The following is a 26,706-nucleotide window of genomic DNA, read 5'->3' as shown; positions in this document are numbered from 1 at the left end:
TCCATCTTCTAAGAATTGGACTGGGCCTTATGTAACACTAAAACCCAATGTTGAATGTCGATATCACTGCTAGGACATGGTTAGATGTGATCTTGAGGCTGGAAAGGATGGTCATATATCATTGCAGTTGAATGCTGAAAGAAAGGCTGATTTAGTATTCTCATTTTCTCATCTTCGGCACCTTCCACCAACAGGTTCTTGTCAATATAATCAAGAATAATATTCTTTAGAACGAAGCAACTCTCGGCATCGTGTCCCACTATTCGGTGGAACTTACAGAATCTTTCTTTCATTTTCCCCATGACCACTGGTGGATCAGCTACCTTTCAAAGTTTAATCATGTCATTGCCAAGCATATATTCTAGCACTGTTTCGAGAGACTGATCCAGGGGAGTAAATTTATGATTATAACTCCACCCTTCACGCTTTGGCTTTTCTTGAAGTCTCGACCCTTAATCAAGAGTCTGTTGTGGTTGTCTGTCATACTGAGGGGTCGATTTACCTTTCTGATCACTTTTGTTGGGATTTGATCCTCCTAAACCATAACTGTGATCTTTCATATTTCCTTTATTTTGATTTCTACTATTATTGGCAGAATAAGTAAAATGGGTTTTCTTCTTTGATTCCTGCTTACTGTTGTTCTTGGTGAACATGAAGCCTTCATAAGATTCATTTTTCATACTCAAGTCAAGCCATTCGGCTCGTTCTGTCAATTCTATGAAGGTCCTTGATGGAGAGGTGAAAATCAGTCCCCTTAGGGGTTGCGAGAAGTTGTTCAGGATCAGAGATAGTGCATGTCCCTCTGATATCGGATCACGCATCTTGTTATAAGTGGATCTCCACCTATGAATAAAATCCCTGGCTTTCTCATTTTCCTTCTGTTTCAGACTGCAGAAGTGACTGAGAGTCGAGAGTGCCTCAGCATTGAATAGGAAGCGCTTAATAAATAAATTGACCACTTTGTCAAACTCTTTCAACTCTATAGGGTTAATATGCTCTGAATACCATTTTGTTGTAACACCCTCTAGACTGAGAGGGAAACAAAGAAATAAGGCTCGGTTATTCCTCCTGAACTTGGAGCATTCTGCGAAGAATAGGGCAAGGCGTGCCTTTGGGTCACCTGAACCATCAAACTTGATAAATTTCTTGGGAAGATTGTCGAGATCATCATCCCCATCTAGTCCATCATAGAAATCTTTACTTGTAAAGACCCTTTTGCCCTTGTCACGGGCCTGCAGATCCTTGACCATTTTCATCAGTCTCGGAGTTGTGACTGAGTAGGGTCATTAACAGACTGATTTCTGGATTTATAAGCTGACCCCTGCCTTTGAGTTGACCTTCTAAATGCCTGTTGAGTTTCATATTCCTCATCAGTATCTCCTGCTGATTCTGCCTCATCAGAGGTTTCTTCATGATGACTCTGCTTTTTTGTGATCTTCATATTTTTTTCACTGTTCGGCCTTTGACCTTTTTGTTATTGTGTGCTTTTTCTGAGCTGGCCTCTGTTTCCTCAGACAATAACTTACTCAACATTCTCTGAAACAACGAATACATCTGTGGGTCGATGTCATCATTAGCTTGCTAACTTCCGTTTCCGGCGGATTGTGAAGAGGTCATTTCTTGTACTGAAGCTGACGGGGAACTGATAAGCTGGACTGATGCGGTTTTCTTTCTGGACCTCGTCTGAACCATGTAAGGATGCAAGTGCTCTCTGCAGAGCAAAATTGAGGGTTAGCTGCTGAAAATGGTTTTGAATAAGGAATATTTGTTCAATATCTGGTAGACAATCTGAAGGATGTCCCATTACTAGGAATTGAGTCATCGCTGAAGTCATGACAATTGCATTGCTATTCTTTGCAAAATAAACAACTGAAAATATGCCTTGTTACCTAGGCGAGGTCGTCAAACCAAGATGAAAATTAAAGGAATTGTATTGAAGGAAAACATGATTTTATTAGTAATAAACTTGACAAAGAGGAGGAGGACAGATAATTTTCCACCACTCCTGATAATCAGAGGATACTCGAGGACCAGGAAAAATAGTGAAAGTAACAAAAGAATCCCAGCCATGTCTGGCAGAATGGTATGCTCCAAACTACTGATTTGATGTGAGATCGAACTCTAGCAAGATCTCTGATAGTAGATGAATTTCTATGCGCTTATGTCTCTGAGAGAACTGCCTGACACAACGCTCTGGATGATAGTATGCGCAGAAGAAGGGGCCAAGTAGCCTAAACCGCTTGTCGTATGCATAAGTATATTTGGGAGGTGATTCCTGATGATCAAAGTAGTCTCACACGACTTCTTCCTCCTGAAAGTTGTCGATCAAGAACCGGTATCGCGCAACTGGCAGAAGCTTTTCACCATTGTATCTGAATGAACTGGCTCAGGCTGGTGCATGTCGGAGGAACCAAGATTGCAATGCATAGGTGCACCCTTCGACTAGAATTGATTCTTCGAGTGTGAAACGGGTCAACCCTCGGTACAAAAAAGCGAGTGCGGCCATGGCTATAGAAAGGCGGCTGGTCTGTCGACTTCCCCACCTTCGCAGAAGTTGAACTATCCTGATATCCATGTAATTTCGTCCATCTGGGAGAAGAGCCAGTCCCACAATGCATAGGACCATTGCATGTTGGATTCTCTCTCAAGTTGTTCGAGATAAAGAACTGACTTCTACAAATTCCCCATACTGTCGATAGATTTCGAGCAGGTTCACATACTAATTTTTATTCTTCTCGATCAATGGCCAAGACTTGCGTCCTGTCATGCGAGCTAAAGCGTCTCGGGGATCCAGACCCTTGACATTGATAAAAAATTGTTTCTCCAATGGATCTTCAGGCTGACTAGCTGGTTCAGGTAATCCCATAATTTCTGAGAGTTCGTCCATCAACAAAGTCATTTTCCTCCATGGAAACCAGAAGGTACCAGTACTCGGGTTCCACTGCTCTGTCAGTGTGTGAATTAAATTGTCGTTGACTGTCTGTTTTCCCACTGTAGATGCCAGTTCTAACCCACAATCGCTCAAATGGTTCGAAAACATACGAGAGAAGTTCTTGAGCCATGAATAATACCATTGGGGAAGGAAGGATCCGGTGTTGAGGACTCGATGTTCAGGAAGACCTTGTCGCACCTCGTAGGAGATGTGACCCTCAGGGAAGACCGAATCAAGTTGACCGGATGCCATCAGACTGGAAAACATGGAAAATTGGAATAAGACTTAGGAAAATACAAGGATTTTGAAAAAGATGCAGACATGATAAAAATGAAGCAGAAAATTCGAGATTCAGAAGGAAGGATGGAAAATCACCGGGAGTTTTGAGGAAAACAAAAGAAAATTTGAAAAATCGTCCAGGGTTTGAATAAAACAGGAATTTTAGATAGAATATAGAAACAGATGGAAAAATTAGGGATTTTTTAAAATCGTCCAGTATTTTAGAAAACTTGTGGAAAATGTAATAAAAGAAACTAACATTCAATCACATCTTGTACAAACAAGTATGCACACACAACATTCTCCAAAAGTTGACTCTAGATGCACAAGTTTTGAAATAGCTTTAGGACCTTAATCCTAACTCTAAGGCTCAGATCATCTGTGTTCAATCATGCTATGCCTATATACTCGAGCCGAGGCTCGATGTACATGGCATAAAATCAATTTCTCTGGTTCTAGGTTTAAGTTTTCCAACATCCTTGAGCGCTTGCCGATATATGTTGGACTATGGCCCTTGGTACGTGGCAGAAGGGTTTTCACCCAAATAGGTGGCCCAATTGTGAGGCTTTGTCCTGAACTATGGTATTGGAAGAAAGCCCAGCAATGTGAAGACCGGTTAGACATAGGTGGAGTAGTCTTTTAAAAATATGAGCACATGCAAGCAAACAGAGGGCTCTAAAACCTAAAGAGATAGAGATTTTGAAATTTTCAAAGAAGCAAACATTGTTTTCATATAAATCCTATATTGAGGAGTGTTGTATTAGACCTAAGTCTATGTGAGCATGAAAATTTCCTCCTCAATATGGTCCTACCAAACCATGCCTAGTCTACATGTAATCCATGTCAGCTGGGTTCAAGTCTAGGCTCCTAGGTTCACATGATATCAGAAAGTAAAAGTTGGCATTCCATGAAACAAGATTTTGACAAATTGAACTAAGTCAAGCACACAATTGATCAGGTGAAGACAGGTCCCATCACGGTCGCCAAACCTGTTATCATCGCAAAATTTTACTTTTGCAAGTCAAACTGACCTTTGAAAAAAAAATTGAAAATAACTCGCCTCCGTTTTAAAATGCGGGATAATTCCGAAGAATGGGACTCGTCTGTCGGTACGAGGTTCAACCGTTCCTGGCGCCTTTACTAGGGGTAATCAAACCAAGGATCAAAAGTGTGCTTAGCTTTGCTCAACTTGTCTAAATTGTGTTCTATTTCCTAAATAAAAAAAGAATCAAGCATGTGCTATGAATTTTCTGAAAATGCATATTTGAAAACATGATGTTTGCTTCTGAGATTTGAAATACTTGGAAAATATGTCACTTGAAAAATCGTGAATTATGGTGATAGAATATTTTTGAGGAAAATGAAAATTGATTTTTGAAGAATCCAAGTGTTTTGTGAAAATGGATTTCTAAGGAATTTCAAGTAACTTTGGAAAATTTGATTTCCCTGAATTCAAACTTTGAAATTGAAGATATAACTTGGAAAATCGAATTTTGAACTTTGAAAAATACTTGAAATACCATTTGAAAGCTCAAAGTTTTGAGAAAGTCAATTTCTGAGTAAGACTTAGAAAATTTTGAGAATATTGATTTCTCTAGATTGGAATTGGAGTTTGCAAATGAATGAAATGAATAAATATGGATTTGAAAGATGTTGTTTTAAAGAATTTAGAAAATCTTTTTGTATTTTGGAAAAATGCAGTGCATTTTGAAGTTAGCCTAAGAGTGTAGGCTGAATGTGGATAATACGAAGATCACAAATCTGGGTCTCATTCGTATTCTGGCTATATTCATAAATACAAATTCCACCAAGTTTGTCAACTCCATAAGAGCTAGTGCACGTGCCATTCGTGTAGACCATGGAGGATTTGAAATAAATGCACATGAATCATACATCAAATATTGAAATTTACAGAATTAAACTATATGCAATGCATCCTATTCTATGCAGGAATTGAAATTTTTATTTCAAAGTTTATATTTAATTTATATCACTAATTGAATTTAAATACAAGAAAATAAAGTCTTCAATATCTCTGCAAAACTAGAAAACTTGTTAGTGAAGATATGTTGGCTTTTCTAGATTTATCCAGTAATATCTAGAAATTACTGGATTTTGCTAGATATAAGTCTTTTTCCATGATTCCCTAAGATAAACATAATGAAATATAAAATAAAATTGAATAAATAATAAATATAAATAACTTTGAAATTCGAAATTTAAGAAAAAGGGACAAAAATACCCTTGAAAATAAGACTATGGCCTTGAAATTAGGGTTTTCAGAAAGATATTTTGTAAAATACAACTTTTGAAATTCAAATGAGGATAAATCAAACCAAAGATGATGTTATATGATTAAGGGTGGCAAAACCTGACACGATCCGCCAACCCACCTCTTAGGCGGGTTCGGGTTGGGCTTAAGCCAACCCGTTTAATAAACTGGTCGACCCGCGTAACCCATTTATTAAACAGGTCGGGTTCGGGTTGGGGGTATGCCAACACACCAACCCGGCTTGCCCGTTTAATAAACATGTTAAGCGAGTGGGTCAACCCGCCAACCTGAGCCGTCAACCCGTCAACCCGACCCACCAACCTGACCCGCGAACCTGAGAACCCGTTTACCCGACCCAACCCATTTATTAAATGGGTTGATGGGTTGTGTCGGGTTACCCGTTTATTAAACAGGTCGGGTTCGTGTTTGCCACAGCCGACCCGTTTAATAAACGGGTCGAGTTCGGGTTGAGGTATGCTGACCTGCCAACCCGACATGATTTCCACCCCTATATATGATAGAAAATGAGAAAATCTAATTTAGGGATTTCAAAATTGAGGTCAAATGACCAAAATGCCCCTGATAGCAAGACTATGGACTTGAAATCAGGGTTTTCAAAAAATATTTTGGTAAAAACTTTGGGTTTATAGTTTAAATGAAATCAAATGACAGCCAAATTGACCATGAAGTATCCTAATATGATCCTAAACATGAAAAAACTCTAAAAACATGAACTTATACATGAAAATCAAGAAATATTATGAAAATCAAGAAATATTATGAAAATCATGATTTTGGCAGTGGTTCAAGATCCTGCGGGTACCCTGTTTCGCAATTTGATTGATTCAAGCACAAAACGATATCCAAAATTTATAAAAATCGTCATGTGTAATCCTTGTAACCCTAGAATTGAATTAGAAACAGAAATATTCAATTTTGACAACAATTGTAATTCGAAATTTGCATAAAACCCTAAAATTTACTATTTTTGCCCATGGATCTGTACCCTTTTCAGTGTTAGACCTGAATCAGAGACCAAACACCATAAAAATTTCTGAAATTGTACAAAGGTAAACTAAACAGAAAAACAAAGAATCTCCCATTTACAGATTGGAAAAATCATCTTTGGTGAGGGAGATATTCTTCCAGCAATCTGGACTCAAATATAACGAATATAAAATTAATAAAAACAGGTACTTCCGGTTGAAAATATAGAAATAAATAGAAGGCTTCATCAAAAAATTCTAAAATTTTAGCAGAGAACAGTAGACAATAAATAATGAACTTCTTTTTTTACAGATTATGAATCGAATCTACCGTTAAAGATCTATGATCAGTACAAGTCGGATTAGGGTTTTAATAAACCATAACAAGTTTTAAAACATGGATCCGACTTTCTGACAAAGGAAAAATATCAAACAGAGAAAAAAATTATAAAAACTTTACAGTAAATATCCTATATTAACATAAATCCACTGCACTTTATGGATCTCAAATCGAATATCGGATAAAAGAAATAATGCAACTTCAAGTTACCTATGAATTTCAATAACGATTTTAACGATTGAAAACCATGGTTCAATCTTTTATTTTTCTGACAAAGTTCCCAAATCCCAAAATGACTTATTTTTTTACAGGAGCTTATTGACAAATCCGTGTATTACATATAAAAAAATCAAAAAAATTTAATGAAGATTTCAATATGAACTAACATGCTTTCTACCGATCTAAGATTAAAATATACAGAAATCTAAGAAACCCTAATAAAACATGATTTAATCAATGAAAACAAAAAAAAAACACTTGAACATTAAAATAAAATATATTTTAATGCTGTAGTACATGAAATAAACGTTAATATGATGATAAAAAATAAAAAGTACAGGGAATCCATGGTTGGAATTGATTTTACCATTGAAAGTGCGGGTTTAACCCATTTAACGGGTAAATCACGTATCTCATTGGCTAAGAACATGAAAAACGTGTTTCTAAACGATCATAATGGATTAGAATCCCTGAAAAAACAGTAAAACAGGGTTATATCATCTTCTTGGACCAACCTTGAGGTTCTTGATGGTGATTCCATGGTTTAATCCATGAAAGGAAGGCGCCAATGGTGGAATTCATGTTAAAACATGGAAAAGTATTAAATAAAACATAAAAGTTTATGAAAAAGTTTACCTTAAGGTTGCAGCTGCAATGGAGGAAGGAGGAAGGTCTGGAGAGGAGAGAGAAGCTCCAAGAAATCAAAAGGAGAGAGATAGGGGGGTCGACCCCCCTATGGGCTTTTATAAAAAAAATTAGGTTTAAAATCAAGAGTTTTGAAAAAGTTGGATTCTAAAGGGGGGGGGGGGGGGGGGGGCAATTTTTCCTAATTGGTTTGGGTTTCCAAACTTTCTTAATTAAGTCCTAATTAGCCTAAGACTCCTAATTAGACCTCTAGTTGACCTAAAGACCCCAAATGTGGCACCACTTAGTGTGGGCCCACATAGGGTTTTTAAAGTTTTTAATTCAAAACTTTTAAAAACAAATGGTTAAAAATCTAAACAAAATGAGTTTTTTAAAATTGTTTTTAACTCTTATAATCCTCTAATCTAACTAAGACACTAACTAAACCTGACCTCCTCAAATGTGGCGCCACCTCGAGTGGGCCCCACTTGAGTTTTAAAAAAAAATGATTTTAAAACTTGAAATTGAGAGGTTTTTCAAAAGATATTCTAAAGTAGCCTTGAGATTGAAGATTTTGAAACAACACAGAGTTCTGACTGGGTCAGAACTCCTCTAGATATGGCGCCAACTGAGTGGGCCCCACATCGAAGTTTTGAAAATTTGAAATAAAGACTGAAAATAGCTTTGAAAAGGGGTTAAAATCAATAAATAAAATTTAAAGGCTTGAAAATAGAGTCCTAATTGATCTGAAACTCTGAGATAGAGTCCTAAAACTTTAGGACTATGAGATTTTGGGATTTTAAAAGCCAAATGAAGAAGTTTTTGAAAGATTTTATCAGAACTAATGAAAATAAGTCAGAAAATACACTCAGGGTTAGAGTCCTAACTCAACCCAAACTCTGAGATAGAGTCCTGAATCAACTGGGACTCTACAAAATGACCTAATTTTTGAAAAATAAATGAAAATGAATGAAAATAAAAGTAAAAACAGACTTCAGAACAGACTCCTAACTGGATTAGGACTCTAGGACAGAGTCCTGATCGGACTGAAACTCTAGTTTTTTTTGGTATTTTCTGAAAAACAGATGAAAGAACTTGTGAAAATAGTGAAAACAATAACAAATATTGAAATCAAAACAAAGTCCTGACCCAATTGAGACTCTAGGGACAGAGTCCTGATTGGACTAGGACTCTCAAGATTTTGGATTTTCTGGGAAAACAAATGAGAGAATTTTGAAAAACAAGTGAAAACAAGATAGAATTGAAGTTCAGTTCAGAGTCCTGATCTGATTAGGACTCTGAAGAAGAGTCCTAATTCGACTAGAACTCTGAAAATTTTTGGTTTTTTGAGAAACAAATGATGAGATTTAAACAAAGCTTTTGAAAATCAGTGAAAATGAAGTGAAAAAACAAACTTTGGATAGAGTTCTGATTCGATTAGGACTCGGGACTCTGTGATAAAATCCCAAAATTTTGAAATTCCATGATAAAGATATAAGAATTTTGATTCTTGAAGAGATAAATAGAAGGATTTTTGAAAGATTCTCTCAAAATTGAAATCAGGGTCAGAGTCCTGATCCAACTAGGACTCTTCAAACAGAGTCCTGGTTCAACCAAAACTCTGAGTTTTTAACTTCTCTTTGCAAGATTTTAAAAGATTTGATTAAAAACAGGTAAGAATAACGATGAAAGATAGAGTTCTGATTCGATTAGAACTCTAAGAAAGAGTCCTAATTCGACTAGGACTCTCGAATTTTGGCCAAAAACAAAGGATTTTGATAGGTTTTCTCAAAAACAGGTAAAAAAAGTAGAGTTCTAACCTGACTAGGACTCTGGAAAAAAAATCCTGATCCAACTCGAATTCTGGAAAAAGAGTCCTCATTGGACTGGGATTCTAAAATTTTGGCCAAAAATGACGAGAATGGGCAAGGATATGACCACAGCTGGTTTAAAATCAGAATGGGGTTTTTAAAAAATTCAAAAAGATGAAAATACAGAGTCCTGGTCCGACTAGGACTTTTAAATTTTTGATAAATAAAGGAATCTAGAAGTGACACCACCTAAATGGGCCTCGTCTGAGATTTGAAATCAATTGAAATTGAGTTTAAAATGAATCCAGATTATTTTCTGGGGAAAACATTTCGAAATATAAGATCCTGGGGTTTGACAAATGGTAGAATGTCAATTCAAAACCCAAGTTTTGAAATTGACTTTGAAAGAAAAGTTTTAAAAGCTCGAATCTGGATTTAATACTTTGAAAACAGGAGTTCTGGATCTCGATGATGAGATGCAATGACATGCAATGCTATGCAATGTAATGAAATGATATGTTGAATGCAAGCAATGATATGCAGTGACATATGAAATGTAAGCATTGGACGAGGGTGAAAATTTGGGGTGTTTACAATTTACCTATGGCAGCATCGACTTGCATTTTGCAATAGAGCTTCACCCTTTTCTGGGTTACATTCCTTTCATTATTGTTTTACGTATTCTGATTTTTTGTATCTCTATTACTTTCTTCTGCTTCATTACATATTAGTTGTGAACGAATCACTACTGCATTTCATTTTCTATTACCTACTGTTTAGCATACGTTCTTTTATTTATTTTATTTACACTTTGTTCCTAACATTACAATTTTGTATGTTTTCTTTAATGTTAAGTCGAATGCGACATCTCATTTGGCAATCCTTCTTCTTATTTTGGTGAGTTTTCATTTATTGCTATCTGATATTCATTTCAATTGTTTGTTTCAACTTCATCTCAGTCGTAGCATCATAGATACATCTGATTGTGATTTTTCATTTTCGTTTTCTGTTATATTTTGGATTTCCTATAACTGATTTCTTTTTTATTCTCTATTTCATTCGAATTCTTGTTTGCATTTTTTTTCTGTTGCTGACATCTCTTTGATTTTCCATATACATTTCATTCACTGCCTTATATCCATTCATCCCTTTCAAATGCATTCATTGTGGTCGTTTGATCAAATACAGATCTGCAAGCTCTCTAGCTTCAGATCTGTATTGAGATCTCGTTCCATCACATAAGCATCACCACATATCAGCATGCGTTTATTTCATTCACTGCATCACTTTCTTCTGGAGTTGTTGCATAGCATTCAGATGCTTCTAGGTTTTAGGTTGCTGCACCTGGGCAATGGTGTAAGCTGAAAGTGCACTAGGATCGAGGCAACGAGCACTAGAGGGGGGGTGATTAGTGCTTTTAAATGTTTTCTGCGGAATATAGAATGATTTTGCAAATCTCAAAGCAAACACACAAAGAACACAAGATTTTATCCTGGTTCGGTCTAACCCGACCTACATCCAGTCCCCAAGCAAAACCCGCTTGAGATTTTCCACTATCAACCTTGTAAACTACAAGATCACACAGACCATAACCGGTCCCACTTTCAGTAACAATCCTACTGAAAGCAAACAACTCCTTTACACCAAGGAGTCCTTCTTTTTATACAAAAGAAATAACAACTTACAATACAACCTATGAGCCTTCCTTTTGAATGCAAATGAGATGCAATTGGATTTTGAGGTTGTTAAAACACTCTACTCACGAATTCACTATCTCTCAAAGTGATTTGAGTGAAAAACTGAAGTGAAAATATCACGTGAGTGAGAAAACAAATACTTGAATGAATAGGAGTGAAAAGCAAGAAGTAATTCAATATAATTCTATTGAATTTGATGTTTTTGAGTGTAGAATGTACTCATATTTATAGTTAAAAGATTCCATACGTTGAGAGTATGAAAGGGTATCAAAACTGTCCATTTCGAATGATCAAAACGTTTGAAAAATGAAAAGATACGCCGTTTTGAAGTTTCAAGAAAACAGCAAAATTAGTCGACTGAAACATCAGTTAGTCGACTAATAGTTAGTTATTAGTAGACTAACAGTTATCGTCGGTCGACTGATCTGTTAATCGAGCCGTTTGAAAATCTAAACTTTTGAAACTTAGTCGACTTGAGAAAAGTTAGTCGACTGATAATATCATCAGTAGACTGAAAAACCTTTTAGTCGATTGCTGCTAAAAACTTCTAAAAAACAAACATTCTGTTCGGTCGACTGATAAAAAGCATTAGTCGACTGCTGTTAAATTTTTCAGAAAACACATGTTCTGTTCAGTCGACTGATAAAACCATTAGTCGACTGCTACTAATTTTTCCAGAAAACAGACATTCTGTCCAGTCGACTGATAAAATCTTCGGTCGACTAATTTGACAAGAATGACTTTTTAGAAAATATGGCGCGAAAGGATTAGTCGACTGATAAGTCTTTTGGTCGACTAATAAACATGAAAATTTAAGAAAAGAGTTTTCTAAAAAGATTTTCAAAAGAGTTTCTTTTAGAAAAGTTTTTCTAAAGACTTTTAAGGTGAAATGCAACCTAAATATGCACTCTAAGTAAGGCTCTTACAAGAATCTAAGACTTTTAATGAATTAAACATTTGCACACTAGTCTTTAAGGATTCTTCACCGAATTCTTCAATTTCTTCATAGCCTTAGCTGAAATGCAGTTGATTCTACTTGCTCATCATCAAAACCTTGTACTTAAAGTACCATGTATGGCTTCATTGTCGTAACATAAGCTACCTTACCTTCCCTTCTTGCCTAGTTCTGCATTCTGTTACTTGTACAAGTTATGAACTCCATAGTGTGTTATCCTAAATTCACTTCATTATTGTGCTTCTTGTTATGTAACGCTTCACAACATTTCTCATTTTGGCATTTCTCTTGTTGTCTTACATTTCTTTTTGGGATGCACTTATTTATGTGTTTTATTGCTTAAACACTGCAACACATTATATTCTTATTTGTATATCATGTGTCATACTGGCATTTTGACATTTCACCCACCATCGATTCATCATCTTCATCACTTCCCCATGCATATTTTTGGATCCTATATAATCAAATCTCTCATTTTCAAGTAACACCTGGTTATAGCCACTAGATCCTCCCCATAGTTGTCCTAGATCCATTTCCAAACAATGGCCTACCAAACCACAAATTCCTGCAGTTGGTTAATGTTGTATGGCTGGAGTGATCTGCAATAGCACGCTTTATGTCGCAAATCTATGTGACTCTCGTGCAGTTTTAGGGAGGCTAGTCAAGGCGACTGAAGAGGTCTTGGCCATCCAATTGTCCATTGAACACAATGCAAGTATTGAATCTATAAGACAGGAGCTTCATTCGATTCATCCTGATGATTCAAATATAGTAGTTTTGAAGCACAATGTGTGGCGTGTGAAGGGCCTTATACGGGTTTCTAGATCAATTGGTAATGTATATCTTAAGAAGGCTGAATTCAATAGGGAGCCTTTATTTTCTAAATCTCGACTGCCTGAACCTTTTAGGAGACCAATACTTAGTGCTGAACCATCAATTGCAGTACACACTACAACCATATGATCAATTTATTATATTTGCTTCTGATGGGCTTTGGGAGCATCTCAGTAATCAGGAAGCAGTTGATCTTGTTCATAATCATCCATACAGTGGAAGTGCAAGGAGGTTTATCAAAGTTGCACTCCAAGAAGCAGCAAAGAAGAAACAAGATGTACGAGATCAAGTTAGTGTGTCTCCTGCTTTGCGTGTTAAGTCTGAGTCTCTTTTTATGGATGGTATAAAAAATAGGCAGAGCCTACTATTTCTGATGATTCTGATTCTTCTCTAAATCTTCAAAAGGGTGTTGAGTTGGGTGAGCATGATGATTGTTCTCCAGTCCAGAGTGTTGCCTTGAAGGAGGATGCTTCTAGGGAGTTGTTAGAGCCTTCAGATAATGGTAATTTGGATGATACTATCTGAGCTTCTGATAGTGCCTTGAAACATGATAAAGATGTTCAAAGAGAACTGGAAAGACAAGATTTTCCTCTGGACAGGGAAGATTATGAACAGGCAATTGATTCCATTGAAGCAAAAGATTATAATTTGCATGAAAAGAAGGATGCTGAAGATATACATAAATATGAACAGTGGCAAGACACTAATGGATCTGTACATAGTTTTGAAGGTTCTGAGAGAGGTCCACAATTAAACAAGCAAACTTCAGGTCCTCAACCATGGGAGAATTCAGTTGGTGTACCACAAGCTTTTCCTGGATATGACAGAAAGACATATCAGGGAACATAAAGAAATAATCTTCAAACTTCACAACAACATACTGTTGGAGGTCCTGATAGACATATCTTGCAACATCCTCCATGGTCACATAGTCAGCCCCAGCGATGGTTGGACTAAAAGCATACCATACTGTTATCATCGCAAAATTTTTCCTCTCGTAATGTTCTCTCTCTTCCTTCTCTTTTCCTTTCCAACCTCTATTTCTTCCTTTTGAAGGGAGAAAATAAAAGACAGAAAAAAATAGAGAAGAGAAATATGAACTCTTTTGCGGGGTCTCACTTGACCTTAATTTGAAAGTTTTTAAGAAAATAACTCACCTCCGTTTTGAAATATTTGCGGGAAAACTGGGAGACGGGATCCGCTTGTCGGTACGAGGTTCGACCGTTCCTGGCGCCTTTACCAGGGGTAATCGAACCAAGGGTCGAATTCATGCCTTTTGCTTTGCTAAGAAATTATCTAAGAATCTATTCTAAGTCTAAATGCACAAAGAATCATGCTTGTGCAATGCAAAGATGTATGCTCTTTCAAAAATAATTTTGGAAATTTCCCCAAGTTTTTCTGAGATGAATCTGATGATAGAATGAAGAGATGATTCTTAACTCAGAACTTAAGATTTAAAGTTCTAAGTTTTTGGAATAATCAGAGCTTGGGAAGAATAAATCTTTGAATTTGAAAAGAATAAAGATGAGATAAAAAGGGAGAAGGAAGGAAGTTTCAAAGTCATAAATGGACTTTGAATCAGAATAGAGATGAATTGGAATTGAATTCTAACTTTTAAAATTTGAAATAAAATGTGGAAAATCTAAAATAGAGTTGAGAAATAGAATTGATTTGAAAGTTGGAATTCAAGATGGAATTTGAATTTCGAAGCCTGGATTTTAATTTAAGATCAAAATTGAATTTCTGGATTTAGAATCCGAAATGGGAGTTGAATCTGAAATTTGAGATCTAAGATGGAATTGGATACTACATCCTAAATGGAATTGGATCTGAAGTCTGAGATCCAAAGTAGAATTGGTTCTGGATCCTAACATGGATTCGGATCTGAAGTCTGAGATCCGAAATAGAATTGGGTTCTGGATCCTAAAATGGATTTGGATCTAAAATCTGAGATCCAATGTAGAATTGGGTTCTGGGTCCTAGAATGGATTTTGGATCTGAAATCTGAGATCCAAAGTAGAATTGGAATCTGGATTCTAGAATGGATTTTGGATCTGAAATCTGAGATCCAAAGTAGAACTGGGTTCTGGATCCTAAATGAAATTTGAATCTATAATTTGAGATCCAATGTAGAATTGAGATCTAGATCCTGAATGGAGTTTGGATCTTAAGCCTGAGATCCAATGTAGAATTGGGATGTAGATCCTAAATGGAATTTGGATCTTAAGCCTGAGATCCAAAGTGGAATGGGGATCTGGATCCTAGAATGGATTTTGGATCTGAAGTCTGAGATCCAAAATGAAGTTGGATTCATACTTGGAAATCTGGATGCAAGTTGAGATTAGGATCTAACTTTGGTTTTTGGAATTTCCAAAAATTGATTTGAGGATGAATTTCAAAGTCAAATTGGACTTTGAATTTGAAACTTGAATTTGGAATTTAGAAAATGAATCAAGAATTTCAAAGTTAATTTGAACTTTGAATTTGGTTTCAAAGTAAAAATTTGGACTTTGAAGAGGAGATAGAATTGATGAGTTTGAAGTAGAAATTGAAGAAAAGATGTTCAAAATCACTTGGGTTTTTGAAAAGAATTTTTGAAAATATGATGCAATTCTATCCTGAATGATGAATGAATTTAAAGAATTTGAAATTGGTTTTTGAAAAGCTATTTCATTCTTTAAGTGAATTAAGAATGGGGTTGAAGATATAATATATCCCTGACTATAGTCATTGAATATATTATATAATAACCATATTTAAATTCAAGTGAAGAATGAAATACATTTTTGGTGCTTTTATAGAATTTAAAATGAAATTAATTCTCAATATACCTTGACTATGACCATTGGTATATATGTTGAATTAATTTTAAATTAAATTCTGATAAAAGAGGAAAATATTTAAAGAAAATATGATGATTTTTGGAAAAGGGATTCAATGTGGATCCAGTGTTATTTTATAAAAGATAAAAATTCTAAGTTTTGTTTACATCCTAACTATGGCCATTGATGTAAATCATCAACTTAGAATTAATTACCTCTTACGAATTGGTGCACGTGCCATTCGTGTTGCCATTTGTGAGAATTTGAGAAATAGAAGCAAAAATGCATGAAAACAAGCAATTCATGATGTTTTACAATGCTCATTCATTCTATCTAAAACAGGAAATGTAAATTTTCATTAATATGTAGCTATTACAAACTTTCAGATAAAAAGGCTTCTAATCTAAATGAGATTCTAACAATTGCTATGTATTCCTGCAAAGATGAGGTTAATTATAAAATAACATGCTAAAAAGGTGGAAGATATTATAGTAGTGTTGGCATACTTATAACTGAGTGTGACACCTACTTCTAATGAAAGAAATATACATATATATATATATATATATATATATATATATATATATATATATATATATATATATACTAGTGAGATAAATATATACAGATGTGTAGGTCAAAACAGGAAAACATGCATGGAAAGAGCATTTACAAGCAATACTTATGCTAATGGGGATGGTGTATATATATGCCTAAGCCTGATATGAAGGCCTTATGTTAGATGGAATGCAATAGGAGAAACCAATGGAAATAGGATGCTGATATTCACTACCTACCAATGCCTATACTGACCCATCGTGCATGCAACTGATATTCTGATTTCCATAGACAATACATGCTTAACCTCATGCACCGACACTATCTTACCCACCATTGATGTACTGTTAGTCCAGATTTACTGACATATTCTTACCTCTTAATCATACCTGATTGAACTCACTAATGCATAGTATCTAACGTAGACTAGTACATGTTGCTTGATCAATGACTTATCTATGCACTGATGAAGACTTGCTAACCTACGGACAGACTAACCGTTAGTCCATATTAATACACATTATATGATGTCAACATACTAACTGTATAGGTTGACTGCAAGAGGCCACCCAATACAGTCTGCATCAACCTTCGATACTTAGCACTGATTTGTTTACTCACATGCATACAGGTTACTTAATGCTCTACTTCCTAACTTAGAGAAATCATAATGGGGGTCAGCAGGCAAAAGGGTGTCTTATTAAAACCAATCATCACTAACAGTCAATGTTATAACGTGCTACTGCCGTGACATAGCAGCTGTGTATTGATGCCGAGTGATCGTGAAATATAAATAAAGAGGAAAAGTGTAGAAATGTGATGCGTGGAACGATGTGACAACAGCTATATAAAATGCAAGCATAATGATAGTAGTGGGTGGCAAGGGTGCAACTGAGTGAGATAAACAGGTGAGTGCAGCTAGGTGTCAGTATTACATGATGGTATGATTGTGAACCCATATCGCAAGATATGGTGTTAGCATACGGGTAACACTCAACATTTTGAAACTAACAGAGATTTAAATACAGAATTAGGAATTGTCTGTCATGTAAGCTCACTAGAGATAATATTCTCAATCTAGTGATGGCAGCAGTATGTAGAAATGTCGTAGATAGCCTTGACTGCCTTCTTTGAGCCGCCTCCGACCTTTGTCTAATAGTATTAGCAACGTGGTCAAGAATAACCTCTATCAATGGTATGAAAAATTCAAAATAACCATAAAAGACCGACTATGTCTTTTCCTTTATCTTAGTATATATATACCCTAAATTGGAAGACCCGACATATATAAGACCAAAAAAAATGAGCAGCATATAAAATAATGATCATGATATATAGTGTAGTGCGAATGTATTTTCAACACTTCACTTGGTCGAACTCCCAGCCTTATCATTCAAGATTTGAAAAGAAACACTCAAAAGGAAAACCGACCTCAGATAAGCGTCCCTCAGCAAATTCAGGGCCTCCAATGCATAAGAAAACACGAAAAAGAAAGAGATAACGCTCCAGACTCTGGGGTTTTGTCTGAAATTCAGGCCCACATGTTGGCAGGTCATGCATAGTTCAAAACAATGGATTGGCCTCTGCAATCAGCAGAGCAACTTTTCCTTTTGTGATCCTTGCGATTCAGAACTTGTAGACTGCAGTCTCCATTGATGAGCGCAGTAAAAAAAATTTGAGGTCTGAAAGAGATGATTCCAGCTTGCGGGAATGGTCAATTCAGCATAAGACCACAACATAAATTAAACTATCGCAGATAACCATCCAAATGATCCAGTGCAGCCATTCGAATAGGAGAGGAAAACCAAAAGGAAATTCAAAGATCATGTGATTACAGGTATTGGACCCAAAAGAAGATTTGATACGGGCTTCAATTGAAGATCAATTTCCTAATAATAAAAAGACAATGAATTCAGAAGGTTCAAATGAATACCAGATAATGAACATCCTGTCAATATTCTAACTGTGACGTCTGTTTGTGAATGTCCTCCGGTTGAACCAACATAAAGATTCTGTTTAGACCTTCGATGACAACCATTTGACCGATGACCAACACGCAGCAGGGTTATGGATTACTACTCTCAGTATCAACGAACAGTGAATCAATTTCCTCAAATATTATTAGGATCCATCACTGGTGATGTATTAAAACGCGATGATATGGTAGAGACCACAACTGATGTATATCCGAATAATGAGAGGAAAAAGAATGACTGTAACACACACAAAACTTGAAGGAAAGATGCATTATATCAGATTAGTGACCAAGAAAGAAGAGAATAAACATTCTGTTTATTCGGGCTTTTAATTACACAATTAACACCTTGTCAATGGAAACTTCACCAGATTTATATCTGCTACTAAATTTAGTATGCGATAGAATCAATATGATTGATTTTCGTGAACTCAAGAGAGGAATGAAAACAGAACACATATGTATAAACAGACAATCACCATTAAAAAACAATCAATTGAGGCTAGAAATCGAACACAAAATATAAACAGGAACAGCAAAGGTCAAGATATAGGAAATAAATCGAAAATCAGAGAGGAAATCATAAAAAAAAATGTTGGAATCTGGGATTCCTGTTGACATTGCTCGATATGAACCAATACTGCAATCTGCAGGTAGGCATCATACGTGAGACCCCCCCTTTTTTTTTTGAGGAAAAACTTAGAAAAAAGATATAACAGGAAAGAACTGAGAAGAACAGAAGGAGAAAGGAAGAAGAACAGAAAACAAATTGAAAGATCAAAGACAAAAGGGGAAAAGGCAGGGGATTATTTACCGCACCCTTGTTGCTGAGATTTATGCCAAAGAGAGCTGGAATCGATCGGACTCCTGTAGTTGCTTTTAGGAACTCGATTTCCTTAATTCTGGTCGTTGGGCTTTAATTGAAGAAGGAGCGATGACTCCTCGGCGTCGCTCGGATGTGATGCGACGGGGAGATGCTCCTGTAGCTCTGCAGGAGTCCGGCTTACAGAGAAAGTGCCACAGGGAAAGAAGCCTAAATAAAGGTTTTCGTGAAGGGGAAAGGATGAGGGGTGCCGAGGATGAAGACGCCCGAGAGTGAAGAAGAAGGTGCGGGGGTGAGAGGCGGTCCCTTTAGGGTTCCCTCGAGTGCCCTTTTAAGAAGGAGGAAGAAGGTTCCCGAATGGAGGCCGAGCGGTTAGGGATCGAGGGGGTAAAATGGAGGGACGATGATCGGAGGGTCCAAGCGAGAGGAAGAAGGGTCCTTGGTCGGCAATGGAGGGTTTTGCGAGGGAGAGAATCGGGAGAGAGAGAGAGTGAAGAGAGAATCGAGGGGGGCGACTGTCTTTCCCCTTTTTCCTTTTGAAGGAAAACCCTAAAAGTGGGTTTTTGCGGAGGAGCCCCTCTAATTTTTGATATTTTGCAAAGAGGGGACTTCTGAGGCTTTTAGCAAAATTGTTTTTAAGAGGCTCAAAATCATTTGCTTTTTATCGTAATTTTCCCATTTTTTTTTGGGTTTTTGTGTTATTTTTTCATTTTTTTGCATTTTTTTAGAATAAAGTTCTAAAAGTTTTTACGAGAAGACAAAGGTAAAATTTTTTTTTTTTTTTTTTCGCAAAGTATTTACAAAAGGGAATTTTTTTGAGACTTAAAAGCTTATTTTGAGAAAATTTCTTCAGAAAATGGGTTTGGATCTGGATTTTGAGGAAATATGGATTTAAAGTACTCGATTCGAATCTGGAGTTGATTTTGAATATATCAATATGGAATTTAATTCAGAAAATCTGAAGAATGACTGAAATTTAGCTTTGAAATTGCTTTGATTTTCTCAGAAAATAGGGTTAGGGGCAAAAAGGTCCTTTTTACAAAATTTTGAAAAATTTGGGGTTTTCACAGATGCACCTCTTTGCTACTAAGCTGGTTGAAAGCCGAGCTTAGTGGCAAAGATAACACCCCAAATTTTAAAAAATGCCTCAGTCAGCAGATCTGAACTAGGTGTGGAAGAATTAATTTGAAAACATAACTTCTCAGGCTTAAAACCTTATCCTGAATGGTTTTGGAGAGATGACATCCTTGAAAGTGATATGATTAAGTAGAAAATGAGAAAATCGTGATGGGACTTTTGGACGAAAATCCCAAAATAGTGGAAAATCAAAATTTTGACCAGGTCTCATGGGTAAGACAAGATACTCTTTTTGGAATGATTCAGGTTTAGCCCTTAACCTGGATGGGACGAAGATATATCAAAAATGAATTGGATGAGGAAAGGAATACATGAGGACCATGATGGGACATTTTTGGAAAATGCCTCATGAAATGAAGCTCAAGTAGGATCTTATCCTGGATGGATATATGAAACATGGATTCTTCGATGGGAAGAGCCATGATGGTATTGGAAGAAAAACACCTCGTCACAACAAGGGATCTTGCTGGAACGAGACTCAGGTTTAACCCAAACCTGCAAAGAAGATACCTCGCTAAGCGAGGTTCCGGGTTAACTTTTAACCTGAATAGGAAATCTACCATACGGGTTTCTCAAATGGAGAAACCATAATGGGACCTTCGGAACTTGGACGAACAGATCCGAAAGGGGTTTTACGAGAGGAGGAAAATATAGGGTTCCCTAAAGCTTGGAAAATGGGATGATTTTGGGCGTCTCATTGCTGAGACTGAAATAGCTTTTTGAAATCAATGACCTCTCACAGGGGGTTCAGGTTTGACCCTTAACCTGAGTGGGGGAAATCTACCATACGGATTTCTCAAATGGAGAAAGCACGATGGGACCTTCAGAATTTGGACGAACAAATCCGAAAGGTTTTTTTTTTTTTTGCGAAAGGAAAAATATATGGTTCCCTAAAGCTTTGAAAAGGGGAAGAAATTGGGTGTCTCATTGCTGAGACTGAAATAGCTTTTAAAATCAAATGATCTTTCGTAAAAAAATTGTGATGGGACAAGAAGAGATACTTTCTTCAGAGGCAATTCTTTTGGGAAATATAAACAACGCTAGGTTGCATCAAAATGGATATTGAATGTTTATTTTATTCTTGGAATAGCTAAAAAATTTTGCCAATAAAATAAAATTATAGCTGATTCAAACGCTTGGAAATGTGCACGTATGTGCAAAAGATATTCCCTCTTTTACCTAGAGTATTTCCCCCAAATGAGGTTAACTCCTCAGTTCTAAGAGTCAGATTCAAATTTTTAGCGCTGATGATTTTCTTCAAGGAAGCTATCCATTTCTCTGATATGAGAATAGAAGAAATATTTTTAATTTCATAAAAGCAAGTAATAAAAAGATATTGATAAAATAATTTTGCATGTGAAAAGATGACTTCTGGCAACTTTGGCAGTTTGATATCTGGGTGTTTTCCCACGATGATCTTTTTGCACTCTTTTTGAGTCATTGGGCTTTCCGGGCTTTTTACATCATCCTTCATTTTGGAGATGTCCTGACTTTTCTCTCTTTTTCAGGGAAGGGTACGTCACAAACTCCTTCATCTTGGAGATGTTCTGATCCTTCTTTTATCTCAGGGATTTTGTTGATGATATTGGCTCAAAAGGTCTTTTGATGATAGCAGAAATCAAATATCTTTTTGGGTTTGTCGGTAGGTTCATCGCACTCGCCTTCATCTCGATGGTGATCTGAACTTTCCCTGGAAGGATCCTTCACAAACTCCTTCATCTCGAAGATGATTCAAATCTTCTTTGGCTACGGGGGTCTAGCTCGCATATTTGTCTTCATCTTGACGACAGTTGAGAGATTCCTTTTGCGGATATTTGATTGCAACTTTAAATGAATGAGAAGACATTGGTTGAGTGGATTCTTTTTATAGCTCGAGATATTTCCACTGCCTGATTGCCAGAAAGTCGTCTTAAAACATGCGCCATAGCCATGATCAATATCAATTCGCTTCTGGCTTTTCAACATCATTGAAGATTTCTTTCACTAATCATACCGAGGACATTTCTTACATCCCTTTGATTGATCAACAGGAAAAGATTTGAATTTTACCTCTTTTCCGCAAAAAATTTCACCCTTTTGGAAAGAAATACTAGAGGTAATCTGAGGTAATTCTTTCGTGTAGTAAGAATATTGGAGTCAATAGCTGTTTTTAGCAAATTGGCATAATGTACCAGAATTCTTTTGTGAAATAATCATTCAATATAGATTTTGATACATCCTTTAGCTGAAATTTTGGAAGAAATAACATGAAGATATTGGTTTTATCACACAACATTGGCTCAACAGGGACTCAACCTAAGAACCGTAAAGAATATTGGATCCGTAGGGATTCATCCTACAGATTGAAATTTTTTTAAAAATGAAGTTTAATTTAATGGGAATTCAACCTAAGAATTTTGTAAAAGAATTTGTGACTACTAAGAATTTATCTATAGCCTGAATTTTCAAAGAATGAATTTGGTTCAATAGGATTTCAACCTAAGAACAGCAAAAAGAGATACAGATCAGTAGGAATTCGACATACAAATTGGATTTTTGAAAAATGAATTTTGGTTTAATAGGAATTCAATAAAACAATATAGATCAATAGGAATTCAGCCTACAAAAATGAATTTTGTTTGATAGGAATTCAACCTAAGAACTACAAAAGAATATAGATCGGCAGGTTTTCAACCTACAGGTTTACTTTTTGAAAGATGAATGTGGTTCGATAGGAATTCAACCTAAGAACCGTGAAAAGAATATAGATTAGTAGGATTTCAACCTACAGATTGACTTATGAATGGTCTGAAGGGGATTCAAAATGAGAACTGCGAATTAGTAGGAGTTCGACCTAAAGATCGCGGATCAGTAGGAGTTCAGCCTACAGATCGCTGGAAGAAATGCTCCTAAAGGATTTCAACCTAAGAACTTGCGAATTAGTAGGATTTTAACCTAAAGCTCATTGATCAGTAGGAGTTCAGCCTAAAGATCGATGGAAGGAATGGTACTAAAGGATTTCAACCTAAGGACTGCGAATCAGTAGGATTTCAACCTAAAGCTCGCTGATCAGTAGGAGTTCAGCCTAAAGATTGATGGAATGAATGGTCCTAAAGGATGTCATCCTAAGGACTGCGAATCAGTAGGATTTCAACCTAAAGATTGTTGATCAGTAGGAGTTCAGCCTAAAGATTAATGGAAGGAATGGTCTTAAAGGATTTCAACCTAAGGACTGCGAATTAGTAGGAATTCAGCCTAAAGATTGATGGAATGAATGATCCTAAAGGATTTCAACCTAAGGACTACGAATTAGTAGGATTTCAACCTAAAGATTGCTAATCAGTAGGAGTTCAGCCTAAAGATCGAAGGAAGGAATGGTCCTAAAGGTTTTCAACCTAAGGAATGTGAATCAGTAGGATTTCAACCTAAAGCTCGCTGATCAGTAGGAGTTCAGCCTAAAGATCGAAGGAAGGAATGGTCCTAAAGGTTTTCAACCTAAGGACTACGAATCAGTAGGATTTCAACCTAAAGCTCGCTGATCAGCAGGAGTTCAACCTAAAGATCGAAGGAAGGAATGGTACTAAAGGTTTTCAACCTAAGGACTGCGAATCAGTAGGATTTCAATCTAAAGCTCACTGATTAGTAGGGGTTCAGCCTAAAGATCAAAAGAAATGGTCCTAAAGGATTTCAACCTAAGGACTGCGAATCAGTAGGACTTCAACCTAAAGCTCGCTGATCAGTAGGGGTTCAGCCTAAAGATCGAGAGAAATGGTCCTAAAGGATTTCAACCTAAGGACTGCGAATCAGTAGGACTTCAACCTAAAGCTCGCTGATCAGTAGGGGTTTATCCTAAAGATCGAAAGAAATGGTCCTAAAGGATTTCGACCAAAGGACTGCAAATCAGTAGGATTTCAACCTAAAGCTCACTGATTAGTAGGAGTTCAGCCTAAAGATCGAAGGAAGGAATGGTCCTAAAGGTTTTCAACCTAAAGACTGCGAATCAGTAGGATTTCAACCTAAAGCTCGCTGATCAGTAGGAGTTCAGCCTAAAGTTCAAAGGAAGGAATGGTACTTAAGGTTTTCAACCTAAGGACTGCGAATCAGTAGGATTTCAACCTAAAGCTCACTGATCAGTAGGGGTTCAGCCTAAAGATCAAAAGAAATGGTCCTAAAGGATTTCAACCTAAGGACTGCGAATCAGTAGGACTTCAACCTAAAGCTCGCTGATCAGTAGGGGTTCAGCCTAAAGATCGAGATAAATGGTCCTAAAGGATTTCAACCTAAGGACTGCGAATCAGTAGGACTTCAACCTAAAGCTCGCTGATCAGTAGGGGTTCAGCCTAAAGATCGAAAGAAATGGTCCGAAAGGATTTCGACCAAAGGACTGCGAATCAGTAGGACTTCAACCTAAAGCTCGCTGATCAGTAGGGGTTCAGCCTAAAGATCGAAATAAATGGTCCTAAAGGATTTCAACCTAAGGACTGCGAATCAGTAGGACTTCAACCTAAAGCTCGCTGATCAGTAGGGGTTCAGCCTAAAGATCGAAAGAAATGGTCCTAAAGGATTTCAACCTAAGGACTACGAATCAGTAGGACTTCAACCTAAAGCTCGCTGATCAGTACGGGTTTAGCCTAAAGATCGAAAGAAATGGTCCTAACGGATTTCGACCTAAGGACTGCGAATCAGTAGTACTTCAACTTAAAGCTCGCTGATCAGTAGGGCTTCAGCCTAAAGATCGAAAGAAATGGTCCTATAGGATTTCAACCTAAGGACTGCGAATCAGTAGGACTTCAACCTAAAGCTCGCTGATCAGTAGGATTTCAACCTAAAGATCGATCGAATTAAGAAGGAATTTCGGTTCAAGAGGGATTTAACCGGTGAGCCATATTGGTTTAACATGGGTTCAACCTACGAGCTTTTGATTCTATAGGAATTCAACCTAAAGATCTCAATTTGAGAAGAAAGGATTCAACTTGTGGATTAAAATAGACCATCATAGTTAAGCTGTATGTGGCCTGATTTTCAGGATTAACCCCTTATCCTGAATAGGGAGAAAAATAAAATTTGAGAAGAACTGACGATAAGAGATAGAAATTGTTGGAAGATTTGACAAAAGACAAGAATCAAGGAAATTTTATGGAAATTATCTTTGTAAAAAAATTCTCACAGGTAGCATTGTTGCTTCTATGAGTGGTCTCAGGATTTATCCCTTATCCTGAATGGGAAAGAAATAAAATTTTTGGCAAGAATTGATAAAAGGTTTGATAAAGAATCAGCAAAGCTTGAAAAATTGATAAAGAAGAGATTTGGCAGAGATTAATGAAGCTTTAAAAAGATGAAAAAAAGACATTTAGGACTATCCCTTATCCTGAAGCAAGAAGGAAATCGTAAGATGAGGTTTCAGGTTTACCCCTTAACCTGAAGGGGGGGGGGGAAAGAAGAAGGAAAAAGAAATACCTCATGGGAAAAGAGGCATCAGGTTTATCCCTTAACCTGAAAGGGTAATTTTGAAATAAGAATTAAGAAGAATTAATAAAATGGATGAATAATCAATAAGAATGAATAAAATTGTTAAACTGATAAAGATTGATAAACAAATAAGTTGATAAAAGTTGAGAAAAAGAGTTTGATCCTGCCTGCATGTGGGATCTTTAAAATGAGAGAAGAATATGAGAAAATCATTTTTGGAAAGAAAGATTAACTGCGAGAGCTGATCTCTGAAAGGGGATCATTCATGAGAGATCATCATGAGGGTTAATTTTTTGAAGCAATGATTTAAAAACCAATTTTTAAAAAATATGGTCAACATGAGAGTTGATCTTTGAATACAATGATTCGAAATTAATTTTTAGAAAATATGATCAACACAAGGGTTGATCTTTGAATGCAATGGTTCGAAATTAATTTTTAGAAAATATGATCAACACGAGGGTTGATCTTTGAATGCAAATGGTTTGAAACCAGATTTTTTAGAAAATATGATCAACACGAGGGTTGATCTTTGAATGTAATGATTCGAAATCAATATGATCAACACAAGGGTTGATCTTTGAAAATGCAATGGTTCGAAAACCAAATTTTTAGAAAATATGATCAACACAAGGGTTGATCTTTGAAATGCAATGGTTCGAAAACCAATTTTCAGAAAAATATGATCAACACATGGGTTGATCTTTGAATGCAATGATTCAAAATCAATTTGTAGAAAAATATGATCAACACAAGGGTTGATCTTTGAAAAAGGTTGCAATAAAATATTTGAACTAAAATTTTCATGATTTTGAAAGTCCCTCATAGGTAATATCATTTCTCTCATGAATGATGTCAGGATTGTCCTGTATTTTAAAAAAAGAATAGGAATCTGATGGCAAAAGAATATTTTGGAGTGTAAATGAAAATTTAAACAATAAAAGATGCCCCAATATTGCGAAAAGAAATAAGAATTGAACCTCAAAGATAG

The 26,706-nt window shown here is 36.3% G+C and overlaps 1 pseudogene; it reads left to right on the top strand.

Moving 5' to 3' along the window:
* The first annotated feature begins 76 nt into the window (after positions 1-76).
* On the top strand, positions 77-13,801 carry LOC149834698 (putative protein phosphatase 2C 46; annotated as a pseudogene).
* Positions 13,802-26,706: the final 12,905 nt, after the last annotated feature.

The sequence above is a fragment of the Nuphar pumila genome, chromosome 6 (genome assembly GCF_984573655.1).
Source record: "Nuphar pumila chromosome 6, dmNupPumi1.hap1.1, whole genome shotgun sequence".
Classification (NCBI taxonomy): domain Eukaryota; kingdom Viridiplantae; phylum Streptophyta; class Magnoliopsida; order Nymphaeales; family Nymphaeaceae; genus Nuphar; species Nuphar pumila.
This window is presented reverse-complemented; position numbering and strand designations above follow the sequence as displayed.